The 21,316-nt window shown below is 40.5% G+C and overlaps 1 protein-coding gene across 1 annotated transcript in view; it reads right to left on the reverse strand.

The window, feature by feature from the left end:
• CACNG8 (calcium voltage-gated channel auxiliary subunit gamma 8) overlaps positions 1 to 16,657 on the reverse strand; it is a 76,513-nt gene extending 59,856 nt beyond the window's left edge. The window contains exon 1 of the mRNA XM_088459435.1: positions 16,528 to 16,657. The gene's annotated coding sequence lies outside the window, so the exon portion shown is untranslated. The remainder of the gene's footprint in view (positions 1 to 16,527) is intronic.
• Between the last annotated feature and the right edge of the window lie 4,659 nt (positions 16,658 to 21,316).

Raw genomic sequence — 21,316 nt, forward strand, 5'->3', positions numbered from 1 at the left:
CGGCAGACTGCATTGCACACAGGTAATCAAAATTATCAAAAATGAATTGTCAAAATATATTGTTATTAGACTAATCGTTTTACTATATTCTGATTACAAAGTTTTGTTTTCCATACAATTTACATGACTCCCTGCTGTATTTAAGTGTATGGGGTTTATATTAGAGCTAAAGAATGGAGATTGCAGCTAAATGTTGTTTGGATAGAGTTTTGCGAGGAACTACCTGTGGTGCAAAGTTCCATCAATACAATATTCAAATTCTGCTGTTGCTTTATCATTCTGCTGTGTTTATGAACAAAGTTGGGATGATGAAATCTTATTCAATCTGGTGTGTGGTGTTTTCATGGTTAGCATAGTGCTTAGCATTACTGTCTCACAGCACTGAGGTCTTGGGTTCAATTACCACCAAGACTCTATATGTGTGGAGTTTGTTTGTGCGTGTCTTTGCGTGTGTTTCCTCTGGGTACTCTGGACCTGATTCAGACCCGCTCGCTAGATGCGTTCACTCGCACCAAATTCAGCAAAGGCAGGCGATCGCACGGCAAGGCATTAGCACGCCCACTATGTCTTGGTGTGCGATCACTATGTGTATGCAAACGCCCACCAGCCTGTCTTAAGACGCCCACTTGCACACTTGCGCACGTCATCTCCAAGAAGTGTATGCAACCATCGGTACATTGAGAGCCATTGGATGCGATCGTAGCGCTTGTGGTTGACCATACCCTGTCGCAAGCACTGCGAGCACTTCAGTGTAAAATCCAGCCATGTGATGTGTACTATGATGCTGCCTCTTAATTATGCACGCCTCTGAAACGGCGTTGAGACGCTCGGGCTCGCCTGCGTTAGCACATCCACTTCCCTGTTTTTAATGGCCAGTCCCTGTCTCCACCCATAAACGGCCTCTCCTGTCACTCACTCACTCTGCTGGGCAGTCTATGCATAGCGAGCGAACGCTTCCCGATCTCTTGTAGTGGTTCGCGAACGCACATTGCAATGCGTACACATGCGCACAATACAAAACATCGTCAGCTACGAGCGAACGCATCTTAGCGAGCGGGTCTGAATCAGGTCCTCTGTTCCCTCCCACCATCCTTAAAATCTGGACTGTAATGGTGGAGTTTGGGAAACTCTGCCTTAATGTAGCTGGAAGGCATTGAAAAGACAGAGCTTTAAAAATAAATGTTTCTTCACATTTATAGCTTCCATCTTTGCTTTCCTGCCAGGTCATCATATGAGCAAACAAAACTGTACAAGTTTTTGTCCCTGGAAACCTAATGTAACCTCTTGACAAGAGCTGACTTCTCTTTTTATTTATTTTTAAATGTTGCTAATTGGCAATCTGAGCAAAATCAGAATGCTAATATACATCTTAAAAATTCACAAATACATTTTGTATATTTTTCTAGAGTGTTAAAAATTTTCTTTGCACCACAGACATGTCCACCTTGGGCATAAGACTGAGATGCGGTCAGAATGCAGACGCCGGAATTGCTCACACTTGTCAGAATACCAGCGCCGGCATCCCGACCGTCGGAATCCCAAAGGTGAGTACTGGGGTTGGGGGAAGGTTAGGGTTAGGGATTAGGCACTAGGGGGAGGGTTAGTGTTTGCCTGCGGGGGGGAGGTTAGGTTTAGGCTGCGGGGAGGGAGGGTTAAGTTTATGCACTAGGGGGGGAGATTAGGTTTAGGCACTGGGGAGGGAGGGTTAGGGGTAGGGTTAAGGGGTATGCATCGACATTCTAACCTGGTCAGGATTCTTACCGCCAGGATCCCGAGTGCTGGCATCCCGTACCCAACCCATTAAGAGTTGATTGCTGTGCACACAGACACTTAATAGAATTGAGCACATGGGGGCTTATGTAATGGGTTGCAAGCTGCAGTGTTATGGGAACTCCTGCGAGTTTTCCCGTGTTTTTAAACTGGCAATCACTTTAGAGGCAAAACCAGCTTGGTTTTGTCTTTAAAATGTTTGCCGCATTAAAAATACGGGAAGACTCACAGAAGTTTTCGCAGCGGCTGCACTCATGGCCTATTGCATAAGCCCCATCATCTGAGAATTTGTGTGTGTTTCTGTGAGTTAACAGGGGTAGTGTAGCCGACTGGGGCATGTCGCATTCAAAGACTCACTCAGGAGGCCATACTCAGACGGTGAAACTGGACTTCCCATATGGCATATGCAAGCTTCAATGGTGCCACCAATGGTGCACAGGTGGTGCATCTAAATACGCACAGTGACAGAAATCCACTTCCTAAGAAGCTGCAATTGGGTGTCTAAGTTGTTTGAAAATTGGATGCAGTATTAATATAAAGACACAGATGTGACTGTGACAAAAGACAGAGCCACGCTTGCAGCCACCTCAGAATCAGGCCCAGTGGCTCACATCTACAACACATATTTGATATAAAATGTAAAACACCTTAATTTTTCAGTGAGCTGTATTTTAGAAAAAATATGTATAATCTAATGAAAGGGATTATTGTAAAGTAGTGTTACATTTACACTAGTACAGTATTATACACTAGTAGAGTACATTAACACGAGTGCAGTATTATACACTAGTAGAGTACATTTACACTAGTACAGTATTATACACTAGAGAGTACATTTACACTAGTACAGTATTATATACTAGTAGAGTACATTTACACTAGTGCAGTATTATATACTAGTAGAGTACATTTACACTAGTACAGTATTATACACTAGAGAGTACATTTACACTAGTGCAGTATTATATACTAGAGAGTACATTTACACTAGTGCAGTATTATATACTAGTAGAGTACATTTACACTAGTACAGTATTATACACTAGATAGTACATTTACACTAGTGCAGTATTATATACTAGTAGAGTACATTTACACTAGTACAGTATTATACACTAGAGAGTACATTTACACTAGTGCAGTATTATACACTAGTAGAGTACATTTACACTAGTACAGTATTATATACTAGTAGAGTACATTTACACTAGTACAGTATTATACAGTAGATAGTACATTTACACTAGTGCAGTATTATATACTAGTAGTGTACATTTATACTAGTACAGTATTATACACTAGTAGAGTACATTTACACTAGTGCAGTATTATATACTAGTAGAGTACATTTACACTAGTACAGTATTATACACTAGAGAGTACATTTACACTAGTACAGTATTATACACTAGTAGAGTACATTTACACTAGTGCAGTATTATATACTAGTAGAGTACATTTACACTAGTACAATATTATACACTAGAGAGTACATTTACACTAGTGCAGTATTATATACTAGTAGAGTACATTTACACTAGTACATTGTACTAGTGTACACCTCTTCAGAGGTGGCGTTACTCGAGAATGTAGATATACCTTGATGTGTACAAAGAATGACCAATGGTCAGGGAGCTACATCATGTCACTTATCCAGTGTTCTGAATGCCCCATAGATGCCCCCACACATAGTGGCAGCCATGGATATGAAGGATAAGCAGCCAACAGCTTCTTCCTGGCTGCTTTTCCTCCATGTCAGTGCCACACTTCCAGCCCTAGGAGGAGAGGATGCCACTTGTACTTCACATTTTCTAAGGTAAGCAGCGAGGGAAGGTGGCACAGCACAAGGGTTGGTGGCTGCTACAGACGGGTGGAGGTGCTTTGCCTTGGGTGCTTCCAAAACTAGCGTCGGCTAAGTATACAGAGTAAGACAGAATGAAAAAAAAATGAAAGGAGAGTGAGGGGATCTACTGTATTATACTAGCTGCGAGAGAGGCATGGGCTTCCACATTAGATACCACCTGTAAGGAGCATGATCAGCACAGAGTAGGTGATCCAAATAGGACAGTTCATCACAGATGGATGTATATATACAGATTATTCTTCTAATGGAGAGCACCGCTTATATAATATGGTATTAACAAATATTATTATAGATCAATCATATTGATTCACATTGTATTACTATATATACATTGTGTAGTGTATGAGGAGGCCAACCTGTATATATTTACCTATAGTATTATATACACAGTGCACTATGGACTCAGCTGCGGCCACTTTTCAGGCTGTCAGCTTATTACATTATGCTAATATAAGTATCAGTCCCTCTATGCCGAATATCTGTCCTTCTAATGGAAGGCCTGCACTGCACACTATCTTCCATCCACAGCCTCATCATTAGCATTGGGACTTACACCCACCCCATGCTAGGTGCAAAAAATCTGTCAGGAACATGAGTCCTATCTCTGTCTCCACACTGCGGATGAGCACTGAAGTCGGCCGACACGCCCACGACACTACCATGACACTCAGATCAGAAGACATGAGATGGATAGTGTGGTCCATCAATGGACAGATTAAATCCATGCAAACAAATGACTTTAGGGCCTGATTCAGAGATTTACACTAATGTAACCGTAACTGCATTCTTTCACGGATCTCAGTTGTTAAAATATGCTAATGCCTTCCAAAGCATAACCGAGTATAGGGACACTCACTGCTGCCTTCATACAGTATATCTCTCCAATGACGTTCAACAGTGTAAACATTGGTACCATTGACGCGCATCAGGCAGTCAGGCAGCATGAAAGTCCAGTCTGACCAGCCGCAACACTGAAGCTCTCCTGAGGCGCAGAGAGCTCTCATGCTGTGAAGGAGATTTCAAAGATTAATTTATGCACACCCATGAAAGGGCTTGTAGACAGTCAGACACGTCTGAGTTTTTCTAACCATCCCCCATTACCACCCCAATATGCTTACTACCTGTCACTCACTTTGTGAGTGGTTTCCCTGTGCGAGCGTAATTGCAATGCATATGCTGCGAATAATCGTGCATGTGCAATGGCAAACAATCGCTCGATCTGTGTGCTAATGTCTAAATCGGTGTATACACAGACATTGATGTCTTTCTTTGGCGCATGAAATCAGCTAGATCCATGCACCTTGTGACTTGCGTCTGACTAAGAATCAGGCGTGGAGACCAGTAAGAGTTAGCTATTATCTCTGACACTTTTTCACCCCCTACTGCACACATTCTGGTCTTTGGAAGCATATGATAAGTAACCAATTAAATGTTTTGTTTCATTTTCTAGACTGCAGTAGAAAAATATGATTGGTTGCTACTTGCTATAGGATACATTTATTTTACACTTACAGGATTTATCTTAATGTCCAGTAGGTAAATCCTGTTGCAGTGTCAAGTAAAAGACATTACAGTTCAATTTCTTTGTTGTTGCCTAGGCTATTCGCCAAAACCAGCCACAGTTTCATTTGTCACCCCAGTTGACCAGGCTATTAAAGTGTGGAGACCAAATTCCTGAGTGTCTCGGCTCTTATAGCCATAGTTCATGAACATCTAATGAGCTGCAGATTGTCTGAGCCCATCTTGCAGCCTTGCTGGGTTCCGATCTGGCAGCAAACCAAAATCAATGAGAATCCTATCATTCATTTAAGTAAATGTAAATATTTAAACAATTAAATATTTATCAAGCACTTGTTAGACATAACGCCATAAAAGAGGAAAGACATTTTAAGAGGGTTTTATTTATTTAGCCATGTGCCTGGAAATAATACATCAATATTTAAAACACGTTGCACACTTATATGCATAATTTTGCCCAAGCAATAATGTAAGATAAAGTGTCAGGTAGCTTAGAGTGATTTTCTGTGCCTATGAGTTATGCATTAAAGACCTCAATTGAACATTTAGGGCCTGAATCAGTGGTAGATGCAGCAGCAGTTGCAATTTTTTGCGACGTGGCAGGGCGTGAATATGCAAATGTCATTCTTCCCCTTGTGTACCAGCATGTGCCGGACTGTACAAGCCCTGAGATGCCCACTTTCACTGCCTATGGACGCTGTAACTTCGCTGGTGTACTCTGAACACTCGACCATGGGCCCATCATCGCATTCACCAAGGACCCTTGCACTAGCCTATAGCTGGCGCAGTGTCTCCTTCTGAACTCTGGATAAACATGGCATCTGTGGCTGCAGCTCTGCATTTTGGGAATGCAGCCACGTTGACTGACACACAGGTGACACTCCCATGACACGCCCATGAGATTGCCTTTTTCTGTGTTCCCTTCAAGCCACCTCCCAGGAACACCCGTGGTTTTGCTTTGCCGGTTCTAATGCCACAAGGAAGAGACTTGTTCTCGAAACGTGTCAGAGGTGAATCTCAATTAGATATTTTGCTCCACAAAATGACATTCATGTTGTTTTTCTTGTGATGACAATTCAAGGACCATTCATGTGTCCAGCTCACATTTGGCTAGAAGTGCCCCAATATTTCTCTTCAGAAAATGCAATATGTTGCACCCCTGAAGAAACCTCCATCTTGATGCACAGGCTGAGTTTTCCTAAAAAAAACCTGGCATTTCTGCACAAAGAAATGCACATATAATTTTTGGATATTCATAAATGTGTATTTGCTATCACAGCTGCCAAACAATGGCGAAAATTGAAGCTTGATAGACAGACTTAAAGGTTACTAGCTCTGTGCCCTATTCCAAATCGCATACAGCACCCTGTATTGCAAATAGCAAGTTATAGCAAACTGCTCATGTGCATTTTGGCATACAGTATCTTTGGGTGATTCTATTTCAGACAGTTCTTGGTCAGATCTCTCTGTCCACAAAATGTCAGCTTCAGGGTGGCAACATTGCGGGCGCAAGCAACTGTCTCATGGGGGTGGTCATGGGCATGTAGCTATAGATCCGTGCTATTTTAAAGTGAAGTGATGCCTGTCTCTGATGGATCTCTTGCACCCAGGTTGAGGCGGGAGCAAGTGGCTATATTATTGATGTTGGTTGTGGCTGCGGACGGAATAATAGTGCCCAGATATTCATATTACTGTAGTATAAAACAAGGCTGTAAAACTGACTGCACTTTCAGCAGCAATGCATGTGACTCAGAAATAGCCCCACTATCTGCACACTGAATTAGAAGCAGCATAAGTGTGATGAGTAGATGAGATGGTTTATATTCTAACTACCTGCTTCTGATAAAAGCAAGTGAGAAAAGAATCTAACACTGCTAAAAGCCTTCACAATCTCTGAAAAGTGTTCGTGCTCATTCTGTCCAGATTCAGCCAGTAAAGAAAAGTCCCACCCCCTCTCTAGTGACATCATATCCAACAGGCAGCCTCTGTACACTGCAGTCTCAGTTCAAAAGCATGCCATCACCTAGCGCTAGACAAAACATTCTTTACCTCGTTCATTTAATGAGTTCCTCCTGAGCAGACAGTGATTTTGCCAGTTCCAAGCAAGGATAAAGAATGTGTAAATAAGCTTTAAACAACAAGCAAATCTAAAAACTGTGTTCGTATATGAAACACAAAAATACAAATATATTGTTCAGCCTAGTTCCGGCTTTGCATATCAGTTTCGTTAACGGAACATTTTTTTTCATTCTTAAGTATTCCTGTTCTGTCCATCACAAACAACTACTGTACAACGAAGGACATTTGTAAAAGTGTCCGATCAGAAAGTTAAAACCGCACTCACCTACAGTATGCATGCACAAATCAATGAAGTGGAACTTTTAAAGCAATAGATGTTCAACTCTCCTAATGCTGGTGTATAGATTTAGGAGAAACCAGTCACAACAAATTATATAAACTTATTTACAGAACTTATTCCGAATCACAGAGGGATAATCTATCTTGCAGGTGTAAGTTGTGTTAGAATGCAGACAATTATTTGCAAGGTACATGATGGCTAAAATTCTAAGGCGTCTATTTACTAAGCAGTGCTAGGAGACAGAGTAAAAAGTGATAAGAAAGTGATAAGGTGCCAGCTAATCAGCTCCCAACTGTCATTTTTCAAATACAGCCTGTGAGATGACAGTTGGGAGATGATTGGCTGGCAGCTTATCACTTTCTTATCACTTTTCACTCTGTCTCCTAACACTGCTTAATAAATAGACCCAATTCCAAAATGGCAAGTGTATCATCCAAAATAGGAGAAAGGTTATAACCAGTGGAGGAACAAACCTAGACACAGTAATAGCATTCATAGGTAGCACTAACAACTGGGGCACAGATAACCCAAAAAGTATACAAGTACTGCAAAAGCTGGACTTGACAAAGAATCTCATACTATTAGCTTGTACAACCATTATGATGTTTGATTTTACATAAAATATAAAATTACATTAGCAATTATTTCTTAAATAAGTAAGATGCCTCATAATCACTTCATCACATGCACAGTGATGTGTGTGATCCTGTGAACTTACCCAAACCTGGAGGCCCCAGATATATAGTGATACTTACAGTTGATTATTCAAGATATACCATCACTTATCAATGAAGAACAAGGATGATGTATTGTGCAAATTACAGTACATGACTGTGTAACAATGACAAGTAACAAGTTTCAGTGAAATCCATAAACATTTCCAATTGACATTACCAAATACACCAATTGGGTATCTAAAAGGAAGCATAGAACACTGATGGAAATGATCAGATGTGTGCTAACAAACTCCAGATTATATCAAAAGTACTGAGGTGAAGCAGCAATGACAGCTACTTACATTTACTTTTGCATGGTTGGAAACCTAGAGTAAAAAACAACTGTGTGCACTTTTGGGAGCAAAGCATTAGTTTATATTCCTGTAGTGGAAGGGTTTCTTCTTGGATACAGTGAAGGTGCCTACACTTGGCAATATTTTACCAGATCTGGCCGATTCCGATGCATCGGAATGACAGATCGTGTAAAATATGCCCAAATCTCGTTTCCCCACTCACGATCACGACGCGATGCGTGTCCCCGCTGGTCGTACATCGCTTCATCAGATCTGCCGTGCTGTAGGGCAGATCTGCCATTCTGGGACACAATGCACTAGAAAAAGTCTGGATGCACGATAGATCGTTTGTAAATTGGACACTTTAAACACCAAATTGTGTGCAGAGCTGCTGGGGAGAAGTTTCAAGGGAAATCGTATACATTGTGGGATCATGTGCAGATCGCCAAGTGTGTAGGCACCATGAGAGTTTCAAAGATTGCAGAATATTAAACTCTACAACAAGGTGAGTATCAGCAACAATGTAACTTTTTCTGAAAACCTAAGAGATGATGCAGAGGCCATGCTAGACTATTTGAGTTCACTGTAGGTTCAAGCACCATGATGAGATCATGAAACCAGTAACAGAAATCTAGAAAATTGTTCAACAAGGGTATCAACCTGTACACCTCTCAGGAAAAATCAAATGTAATTAGTGTATGTAGTCCCGGAACAGTATTGAAATGCCGGCGGCTGTCCACCGGTTCAAATACCAACTGTGGATGCCCGACAGGATGAAGATCCCGACTGGGGCAGGTAAGTACTATTACCCTCCCCTGTCCCCCCCCTAACCCTAACACTCCTTTAGGGGTGCCTAACCCTAAAACTCCCGGGGTGGTGCCTAACCCTAAGTGCTCCTGGGGGTGCCTAATTCTAACCCCCCCTTCCTGCACCCTAAACCTACCCTACCGGGGGGGTGCCTAACCCTAACCCCCCAGTGGCACCTAACACTAGCCCCCCTTTTCCTAGCCTAACCCTCCCTGGGGGGTGCCTAACCATAAGTCTTACCAGGGGTGCCTGAAGCTAACCCTCTCCCCCCCAGAGGCTAGCACTAAGGATGCCCTGGACTTACCTCGTTCAGTCCGGCATCCTGCTGTGTTCCAGCTTCAGGATTAAGATAGGCATCGCATTTCGACACCTATCTGAAATCCCCCGTCGGTATTAGCCATCAGGATTTTGAGCTGCAGCATCACGGCCGCCAGTCATTGAACTACATCCCTGTAGTCCCACATTCTAGGAAGACATATCTCATCTCTCAGAAAAGGAAGTCAACAGATGGACAAAAGTTGCTGAAGAGTAAACAAAGTCCATGTACAGTATGACATCCAAATCTGAATACTCACTGATCTGCCAACAGGGAGAAAAGCAACAGGATGCAAATTAATGTAACACACAGAGCATAGTAAATTGGTACAAAGCTTATAGCTTAGGAAATGGTTTGGGTAAGGAATCCCGGCCTCTCAGGATGCGGGCGGTCAGAATACCAACAGCGGCATTCTAACAGTAAGAATCCCGACAGAATTTCATAGGTATCCTAACCCATAACCCTCCCCCTAACCATAATCCCCCTTTACCACAGCCTAACCATAAACCTCCCTCCTACAGCCTAACCCCAACCCTTCCCCTATTACCTATCCCTAACCCTTGCTCTAATACTTTCCGTCGGGATGTCAGCAGTCGGGAATCTGGAGCTGGGATTTCGACTGCTGTCAAGACTCCGGTGCTGGGATTCTGACCTCCAGCATCCCAAACGCCAGGATGCCGACTACATCCCTTAGGAAATATATAACAAGCTACAAAGAAAATAAATTTTAATGACCTGAGCATCACCTATAACAACAGCTACAGGATAAATGTTTATTGGAAGCTAAACTGGAGAGACCGCAGGTAGCACTAATGAACTTTACATGTCCTGGTTAAAGTTAATCAAAGTTTTTCCTGCTTGTTTGATGCATTAACAGAGAACTATGTTCTGCAAAACTAAATTTTTTAAAAATGTATAGTGCAGTAGTGTGTGGCTCCAAAGAAAGAAGATTGAAGGAATGCTTCTGCATTTAGCCACATATTTAGCCTACCTTCTCTTAATGATAATTTGTTTATGAGCAGCAATGATTTAATATATTTCCTCAACAACACATAGTCCTGTCTAGGCAGCCATGTATTATACTATACAATCATATGATTTTACAACTACAGAGCCTCCCCTGTCATACTATTGAGATTTTATATACAAATGATAAAAATAATACAAAGAAGATGTACCTGAAAAATATAATCTTACAGTTCCGCGCTTGTCTGTGTTCCAACACTGAGAAAGACTCCAAATATCCACGTATCAGTCCATACATAGGAAAATGGACAAAAATAGGAAAAGGAACTCAATAAATGAGAAACTTAAAATGTCAAACACCCCTGGTGAGGGTTAAATCGTAGATGGTGATGAAGTCCAGTATTCAGAGAAGTTTTCACACAGTCCAAACTTCCAAAGAATAGGCACCCCCACACGTGACTTGATAATATAGATGATATGTGCTTACATGTATGCTTACTTTTAAAAAGCTTGGTAAATTCATATAATGGTTTCTTTAGGTCCACTTTCAGCGTTTCCTCTATTGGAACCTCATGTCCAAATCAATAGGACCCCAGGTAACCAAAAAAACAATATATGGGAATCACCAAAATAGAAGATATGATACTTCTGGACTTCATTATAAAAACATGAGAAACAGACACATACCCTATTGTATGACAACATATACTGTGGCAGAAGATGGATCCCGGGTGTACCACCTACAGTTATATTGAATCCAAATGGGTTTGTGAAGATCTTAAGTGGAGACACTACCAATGCATTTCGACGCTACTGCGGTGTCTTTTTCAAGATATGTGTCTCTGCAATCTAAATAAATGAACAAATAAATTCTAATAGGAATATGTATAAATCATATTCAAACGTTGTCCCATTCAAGGGATACATCTTACCCAAACAACTTCTCTGAATACTGGACTTCATCACCATCTACGATTTAACCCTCACCAGGGGTGATTGACATTTTAAGTTTCTCATTAATTGAGTTCCTTTTTCCTATTTTTGTCCATTTTCCTATGTATGGACTGATACGTGGATATTTGGAGTCTTTCTCAGTGTTGGAACACAGACAAGCGCGGAACTGTAAGATTATATTTTTCATGTACATGTATTTTAGACAAATCTGGTGAATTGTCACATAATTTTATTTCTGCAGCTGTGTGAAGCAGCGCCCAAGGTTGTGATTTAATTTTAATACAAAGAAGATATTTATATTTTAAAAACATCTTCTTAGTTTATTGTAATAATTTTTAAAGTTAACACTCAAGAGCTTTGTGGAGCTTCCTGGGACTGCAGGGAAACGAGAGATGAGGCAGCAACAGCTCAGCCTCACTTCTGTATAGTCAGACACTGCTTCCAGAACTGAGGGCAGGCCACACCACAGGCAGTAAGCTGCACATAAAGAGAGCTAATAGAGGCATTCTGAGTATGGGTGGGGGTGCCTTGAGCACTGATGGACACCTTGGATGTGTCATGTGACCAGGAAGTGCACTGTAGTGTTTAGAGATCAGAACTCAGTCAGCAGCAGCAAGAGAAGACAAAGTGATGCAAGAATCAATGGACACTGATGCTTAGTGTAGTGTGTGGAGAGTTACAGTGAGTAGGGAGTGAGATAGGCTTCCAGCACTCAGACTCATCTCCATGTGTGCCTCCCCAGCCATTGACCTCACCGCACGTCACTGGCTACAGTATACAAAGTTCCAGCCATATAAGCTGTGAGTCCTGCTAATGTCGGTAGATAGAGCTGGGATGATGTCAATTCAGTCTGCTCTTTGGTATGGATTGGCGGGTTCCCATGCTAAACACATACAGCAAAATATATATAGAAAAACATGCAAAATTCTCTACCCAAATGCGCATTATATAGACTATTCCACTGAACAGGTTCAATAAATGTAATTATCAAGTATATAAGCAGGAAATTTGGAGTGGATAAGAAAATAACTCAAAGGCTTGGTAAAGTTTACATGTTTTAAGGTACTGAGACCTCAATTCACTCCTTTGTGTGCCTAAGGGCCGCTTAGATGTTTGAAAACCTGTAATGCACACACCTGGCTGATCCACTTGTCAGCTGATCATCCCACCGACCGAGCAACTGATTTGGTAAGCATACACACTCACCAATCGGCTAGCCAGAGAACACAACCGGGCTAGTATTTAAATTTGCAGCGGTTCCTAGGGCTAGCATAACGGGTCAATGGGTCGTCCATACACACTGGCAAGATGTCACAGTGGTAGGTGCCCGGGTTGGCACAGGGCGCAGTGCTGGCTTGTTACGGCACTGTTCATTTCATTTTCAAATGTCACATTCAGTCATTTACCTTCTACTTGAACTGTAATATGAAATAATTATGGTATGGATAGCACATATGATGTAAAATACAACATTCATTCAAAAGCAGCACAGTTTTCATGTCTCCTATTCATATACATAAACTTATGGCAAATGTTTAAACGTAGACAATGTTGAAATTACTGTACTAGCCTAATTAAATAGTGTCAAATAAAATATACATCCTGTTCTTTGGACATGAGAGTAAGAAAAGTGTTTGGTGCAGGGGGCAGTGTTTAGGAATACCGGCGCCGGAATCCAAACAGCAGTCAGAATCCCAGCTCCAGAATCCCGGCCACTGACATCATGAAGGTAAGTATTAGGATTAGGGGTTAGGGTTAGGCACTTGTGGGAGGATTAAAGTTAGGCTGCGGGGGGGTTAGGGTTAGGCTGAGAGGGGAGGTTAAGGGTTAGGCTGTGGGGGGAGAGGGTTAGGCTGTGGGAAAGGTGGGTTAGTGTTAGGAGGGGGGTTAAGGATTAGGGTTAGGATATTTACCTAATCCTGTTGGGTATTCTGACTGTCGGGATGTAGCTGTTGGTATTCTGACACCAGCATCCCGACGGCCGGGATCCCGTATCCAGCCCGTGTACAGTTAGAACAGAATTATATAAAATATCCCTAATTGCATCTGGCCAAATCATCCACTTCTTTTATTCACCGATTATGTAACTGCCTTTAAAATGCACTAAAACATTTACCCTTGTATGCAGGACTGCTTCAGTAATATCTGCATCATCCACTTTCTGACTAGTCTGGTCACAAACACATGCCTTTGCCTCTATGCCTTTCCTTCTAAACTTCTATGAAGAGAGTTACCAGTAGTGTCAAAGTAACATAGACAGGGCTCTAGTTATCAATGGAATTAAATCAATGCTATGTTTCAGACTGTTATAAATTCAAGTTACTAGAAGCCATGTTTGTGGAAGCCCCAACACAACAGACCTTACATAGAAACCGAGTTAGCAATCACACACAAAATATTCATGTGAATGAGCCCAAATGGACATTATAGAAAAAGGTGTTGCCTGCTTTGTGCAGAAGCTGATTTTCTCCCCCAGAATATATGTACTGTGCATTTATTGCAACATGATTACACAATGAGAATGCATGGCAGATACAGTAGCTGCTTCTCTATTGCAGGACTGTCTATATCCTCTCCTAGGATGTACAGCTTGGAGTTATGTTGTAGCAACAATTGGTATAGGATGGTCCTCATATAAAATGTAACATACGACTCACCTGATTATAATGTACTAATAAATAACCTAGTATGATATGTAAATCAGTGACAAGAGAACTAGATTAAGGCCCAGATCAGAGTCTTTGCACAATTATATTAATAAATGTTTTTGTATATAGAGGAAGATTATTTTTTTATGGGATTTAAATGGCGTCACTTTCATTTATTTACATTGAGGTTTTCATTTCCAATATGATTATATTATGAGCAAAACACAGATATAATTGGACAGCTTCTGCATATCGTGCTGATTGAAGTCCACTGTTCCTATACACGCAATGAGAAGACGACCAAATACTTCCTGACCCCAGTGAGTGAACACAAATCCTCGGTAATACTGTAATACAAACTATGAAGTATAAGGTGTCACTGTGAAATATGACCTCATTAACACTTCAGATCCTACAGGGGCTGTAGTTTATCACCAAGCAAGGCGTCACAGGCAACAAGAGTTAACAGTACCCCTGATTTTGAAAAGGTCTGTTTGTTCACCTGCTTGCGAGCAGGATGGATTTGTTGGAGTCTGTATCAAAGACTAGTCAAGGTAATTTATATAGCTGAACATGGAATTAAGTTAGAGTACAGGACAGGCCAGGGATGATGGACAGCGATGAAAGCACATTGATGTCAGCAGTGAGAATGAAATAATACTTCACAAGTGCCTGTGATATACTCTAATTTGTAATAATCTTTCAATATAGCTTGTCATTATAAGTAGTCATACAGTATTTAAACAGTTATTTATCCATGAATTGCACAATAATATATCAGATACAGGTATCAGTATGTATTTTACAAATCCATTCAATCAGTAATAGTAGTCCAAAATAGCATAATAATTTATATATATATTTATTTTTACAATATAACATACTGTATTTTTATATGCATCTACAGATCTAGAAATGTATAAAACAAGTAATACAAGGTTACGTATATTTCATGCATTGTAAATATATTTTATAGCTCATAGAAACACAGTAGGAGATCTGTAAGAGCCTAATTAGTTATGCACAGCCACCCACAGAACTAAACCACGGCTCACCTATGGTAAAGCCCTGAAATATTGCTGGAGATAGCGAAATCCCTAAATCCCCAGCCCCTTTCCTCTAGACCAGTGGCCACCTGCCCAGAGCATGCTGCAGGGCTGGATAGCACTCACTTCACATGTACATTTTATTGCATGATAAAGATCATGTCAGTATTTCAAACACCACTGATTGGGAGGAGGGAAAATGACAACGGAAATAAAACAAAGCAGCTTCCTGATCCCTTTCCCTGTCTAGGAGACATCTAGGTAACATATATCTGCTTAGGGACCAATACATACAGTAGGCAAGCTAACTCCAGATGCCACTGCACATCTGTGCTACATTTTGCATGGGATGGCATGGGCATGTACACGTAGACACATACACACACACACACACACACACACACACACACATATACATATATATATATATATATATATATATATATATCTCGCGGTGGAATATGTTGCCATTCATATCCCATGTATATAAGATAAGACAAATTTGATTTACAATGCTGTACATTTTATTGTATGTGTATACTGTGTGTATGTATATCATATATATATATATATATATATATATACATATAGTACATACATTCTTGTGTATACACAAGTGTATGTGTCTATATATATATATATATATATATATATATATATACACATATGCAAGCATCAAAAAAAGTATAGACAAGCATGTACATTTATATACTGTCTTTATATCTATTCTCACAATTCAGACGTACTGTATGCAACATTAATGTGTATATGATTTTACCTATTTCCAAAAGATTCCTAATCTTATAGGCATGATCATTTATTTAGTGCCACATGCAAATCAGCCATTCAGTATATGTAAGGCAGCACTAGCCTGTAAAATAAAAAAAATTGTAAAAATGAAATAAAACCTCATTACTATCATACCTATCTTCCTGATAACATGAGCAGGCTTGTCTGCTAATTGCCAAGATTTATTATAATCACTTTACAAATAAGCCAATTGCTAAACATGCCACTATCTGTTGCATTTTCCCCAAATAATTTGCTCATTTATTGTGGAGGAAAAAAAAAAACATTTTCATGCAAAGGATTCTTAATGCTATTGGATAGATCAACGTTACCACTTAATGTATTTAAATATAGTGTATTATTTTAAATGGAATTGATCCCTGTTAAGTATTATCTATGCATAAAGTCCAATACTGCATCCTCTCTGGTCGGGAACACTGATCCAGCAGCTACAGTACCATGTTATTGAAATTAATCTTACCTTTGTTATAACGTGTGCTTTGATGAGGATGTACTGTATGTCTGTGTGTATATAGGATATTCAGAAGATGCCTCACAAATCCCTGGATGCATTAGCGTCCCTCTCCCTCATGCCCTGGAAGGTTCTGTGAAATGGCGTTTATTTTAAGAGGGGAAATTTTGCAGAAAAGGAGAAAGACTTCAGCATCCTGTTATTATGTCACTGGGAGAAACCACTGTGAAAAAAAGTACACGAGAGAAAAGGGGAGAGATGGAGGGAGAGAGAGAGAGAGAGAGAGAATGAGGCAGGGAGCATGTACACAGCATTGGGATCGAGGTGGGGGAGGGAGAGAAAAGCAGAAGGAAAGAGTGGGACAAAGGGATATATATGGGCTTAATATGTATTAAACCAAGAAATATGGTGATAGAGGGGAAAACCTGAATTTATTGTGAATATAGTAGGATTTATGATGGTATATGAGGGTAACCTGGGATTCTTGGAAGAAGAGGAAGCTGGAGAAGAAATGACAGATTTTTTTTTTTGTCTTCTGTTACAATTAGAGCTACTGTAATGTGTGAAGCAGAGGTGGAATGGGCCAGGAATCTGTACAGACAATGCACAATTAGGAACCAGTTCCCTCTCTGCAAGTCCACAGGATTGGTGCTAAGAGTCCACTATAGGCTAAAGAATACAGATTAGGAATAGGAGAGTCATTCTGTACACATTGCTCATAATGCAATGGCAAACAAAAAGTAGAATAAGGGGATTTGTTAACTAAAATGTGCTTTTACAGTACAGTCACTTGTATAGGTAAATTACCCTGCTATGAGGTGTGTATTTGCAGATCTTCCTGGTGGCTGAGCATTTTAGGGATTATTCAGAATGGTTAAATTGTTAGAAATCATTGACTCTGGTTAATTTTGCTGTTGTATATGGATGAGCCTCAGCCTAGCCTTTTCTTTCTATTCTAGCTCTCATGGTCTCCATAGCAACTTGAGATGCTCATCTCCAATAGTCTTCTGATAACATAATTTTGCAAGAATAAAGTGGTTCCCATCCTTATGTTTGCAAACCTATTTCTAATCATAGGAGGTGGGGTTCCGCTGAAAGACCAGCAAAGGTCATCTGATGGGAGATAAAGGCATTCTGTTTTATACAGAAGCTCTATGGCTGTATGTATAATGTAATCTAAGTGAATTGCAAAATGTTGTGTGATATAAATGATAGATACCGTAGAGATAAAGTGAAATATATTGATTACATATAAAGTACAGTATATATCTATAAATCTATATATATTAGAGATGTGCGGGTTCGGTTTTACTCGGTTCTTTTCGCCACATTAGTGCAAGTTCAGATTAGTTGGGATTTGTCTTACTGGCTATTCGGCTATCACGTGTTTTGGATAGCCAAGAAGATAAAACCGAACTAATCTGAACTTGCGCTAATGTGGCGAAAAGAACCCAGTAAAACCGAAACTGCACATCTCTAATAAATATATATATATATATATATATATATATATATATATACTGTAAATATATATTTATAAATATATATATATATATATATACACACACTTATTAATTTATTACTAAAATTAAATAATTTTAGCCGTTGATTCAAATATTCAAAGCTATACTAAGATCCAATACTCCCTTATAGTGATATATATTAGTCTACAGAGCACATTATATATGCTACAGGTTGAGAAAGATTCATTGCAGTGAATGGTTCACCATGGCTAATAATACACTAGAGTATGTATGTTATCCAGTGACAGACCACCAATTAGGTTAGCAGGGACTAGCTCGAGCATACCATACACTGCAATAAATGTAATAAACTCTGCTACACACACACACACACACACACACACACACACACATTAGAGATATTAGACATGTGCATTGTGTTTTGTTCTTTTCTGTTTTGGTTTTGGATTTCTTTATAATAGATAAAATTAGAGATGAGCGGGTTCGGGTTCTTAGAGAACCGAGCCCACCCAAATGTTGCAGATCCGAGTCGGATCCAAGCTTGCTCAGAGTTTCCCGTCTGACTCGGATCTCGAAACCGAGGTAAAACCATAGAGTCGGAAATCTCGCGGTTCGCGAGCTTACGTCTCTATGATGTAGTATATAGGGACCACGTGGCGGACGCCATATCACTCCAGCTGTGGAGACTGAACAGGGAGGGTGGGTAGTGTAGGGCTGGGAGAGTGGTGCTGATCCATTCTGGGCTGGTGCTCTGCTGTCTGCTGTGTCCATCTGGGCTGGTGCAGAATGCATCTGGGCTGGTGCTGCGTCCATCTGGGCCCAAGTTCTGGACTCCCCTCCAAAAAAAAATAAAATATATATATATATATATATATATATATATATATATATATCGTAAAAAAAAATATATATGTGTCTTTTAGTGTAATATTTTTCTGTGTGTGTGTGCGTGTTAGGCTTAACCGCACAAGATCCAGCCAGCAACACAAGTTGCAACCTAGTGCTGCCCGACTCCAGTAGTGATCAATTGGTGCTCTGGGCCCAAGTTCTGGAGCATAAGAAAAATAAAAATAAATTGTCTTTTTTTATCTTTAACTTTAACTGTCGTTGTGTGTGTGTGTATCCAGCCAGCAACGCAACTTGCAACCTAGAGCTGCCCGTCTCCAGTAGTGATCAATCACTGCTCTGGGCTCAAGTTCTGGAGCTGAAAAAAAATAAAATTCAGTTGTCTTTTTTTTTATCTTTTACTGTCTGTGTGTGTGCGTGCGTGTTAGGCTTAACCACACAAGATCCAGCCAGCAACGCAAGTTGCAACCTAGTGCTGCCTGACTCAAGTCGTGATCAATCGGTGCTCTGGGCTCAAGTTCTGGAGCTGAAAAAAAACAACAATCAATTGTCTTTTTTTGTCTAATATTTTTGTGTGTGTGCACGGCTGCACGTGTGTGAATTTTGTGACCACACCTTGGCTACACTAATCCAAGACAGGACTAATTTAGAATCGGAAACCTAAAGTTCGAGTGTGTTCGGTTTTCAGCAAAACCAAACCTCTCACCTCTAATATATGTCAGTGCTTTCCACACGTGTCATTGTTAAAGGAAATGTACAGTAGAATTGAATAGCAAGATATTTTGCATATGCATGTTGCATCATAAATCTAGTTTAAGGCCTTATTAGAGCTAAATAGACTTCAATATCAGCTTAGATTTTATGCATATAGGATTTTCTGTATAATAGAAAAGTAACGGGCCACTCAGAAGCATTTGTAGATGATTATGTATGGCTTCCACAGAGCTTGCTAACTGCATTATTTGCAATCAGCGTTACTTTGTCAGGCTAATACCTATTTTATAAGTGAAATTTCAAAATTAAGTTAAAAGAAATGTAAAACTCCTTCATATCATTGTTTGAAATACAGCAATATATTTATGTCCATTATTTGTAGCCTAATTCTCCCATTTCCAAGAACATCTATAAAATGTACTAATTCATATGTCATCTTTCTTGCATCAAGCTGACTCCCACTCGCATTACTAGGGTGGTGTGGGCCGCACCGGGTGACACCATTCTAGGGCATGACACCAAAATAGCAGAGCTTCTCTGCTATTATGGTATCAACCCCTCGGATGATAACAACGAGCAGCCACAATGCAGAGAGAGGCGAGGGAAAGGCTGGGAGCTGCCCAGCAGCTGCTGATGCTGCCCTGAGTAAGCTGGGCTTATTCAGCAAAGCAGCATCTGCAGGCAGCCCCCAGCCTCTACCCTTCCTCTAAGCCCATTGAATGCTGAGAATGGGAGGCGTGACATGTGGTTATTCCCCCAAGAGTGGCACACATGAGTTGGCGTGGCTTTGTGGCATGAGGTCACGCCCAATATGTGAGCGTGAGGATCCCTGTCCACAGTACCTGGTGTCACCAATGTTAGTGATGTCGTTGCTAACTCCCAAATGTTCATCCACAGCTAGTACCGAAGCGCTGGCTATTTCAGAATCATCTGTACACAGATGATACTCAGATTTACCTATCTTCACCAGATTTGTCACCATCGGTACTGGTCCGTGACACTGAATGTCTTTCTGCCATTTCATCCTGGATGTCATCTGACCCCCTCAAACTTAATCTTTCCAAAACAGAAGTAATTATATTTCCACCAGTCAGTAGTAGGTACCAACTTGATACCTCAATCACTGTTGATACTGTAACCTAACAATCAGCCCTACCCCACAAGCTCACTGCCTAGGTGTCATCCTTGACTCTGAACTGTCCTTTGTCCCCCACATTCAATCTATCTCAAAATCATGTTACATACATCTAAAAAAAATCCAAAATTCTACCTTAACTTACACAAGACACTGCAAAAACTCTAACCCATACACTCATTATTTCCCGCATTGGCTATTGCAATAGTCTCCTTTCTGGTCTTCCCAAAAACAGACTCTCACCACTACAATCAATTTTGAATGCAGTTGTGAGGCTGATCTTCCTCGCCAAATGTTCATCGTCTGCTGATCCGCTTTGTCAGTACCTCCATTGGCTGCCGTTTTTCTACCGTATTCAATAAAAAATACTTTTACTTACACATAAGGTTATTAACAAAAACCACATCAACAAGCATCTCTTCACTATATATATCGCCTAACCCAACCTCTACGCTCTGCCCAAGATCTGCATCTCTAATCCACACGCATTACATGCTCCCATTCACGTTACAGGACTTTTTTCAGGCTTCACCCACTCTGTGGAATGCGCTCCGGGCAAAATAAGACTTTCCGCTAGTCTCCAAACCTGTAAGCATTCCGTGAAAAGTCACCTCTTCAG

Source organism: Taudactylus pleione, unplaced genomic scaffold (assembly GCF_031769625.1).
Source record: "Taudactylus pleione unplaced genomic scaffold, aTauple2 ptg000041l, whole genome shotgun sequence".
NCBI classification, from domain to species: domain Eukaryota; kingdom Metazoa; phylum Chordata; class Amphibia; order Anura; family Myobatrachidae; genus Taudactylus; species Taudactylus pleione.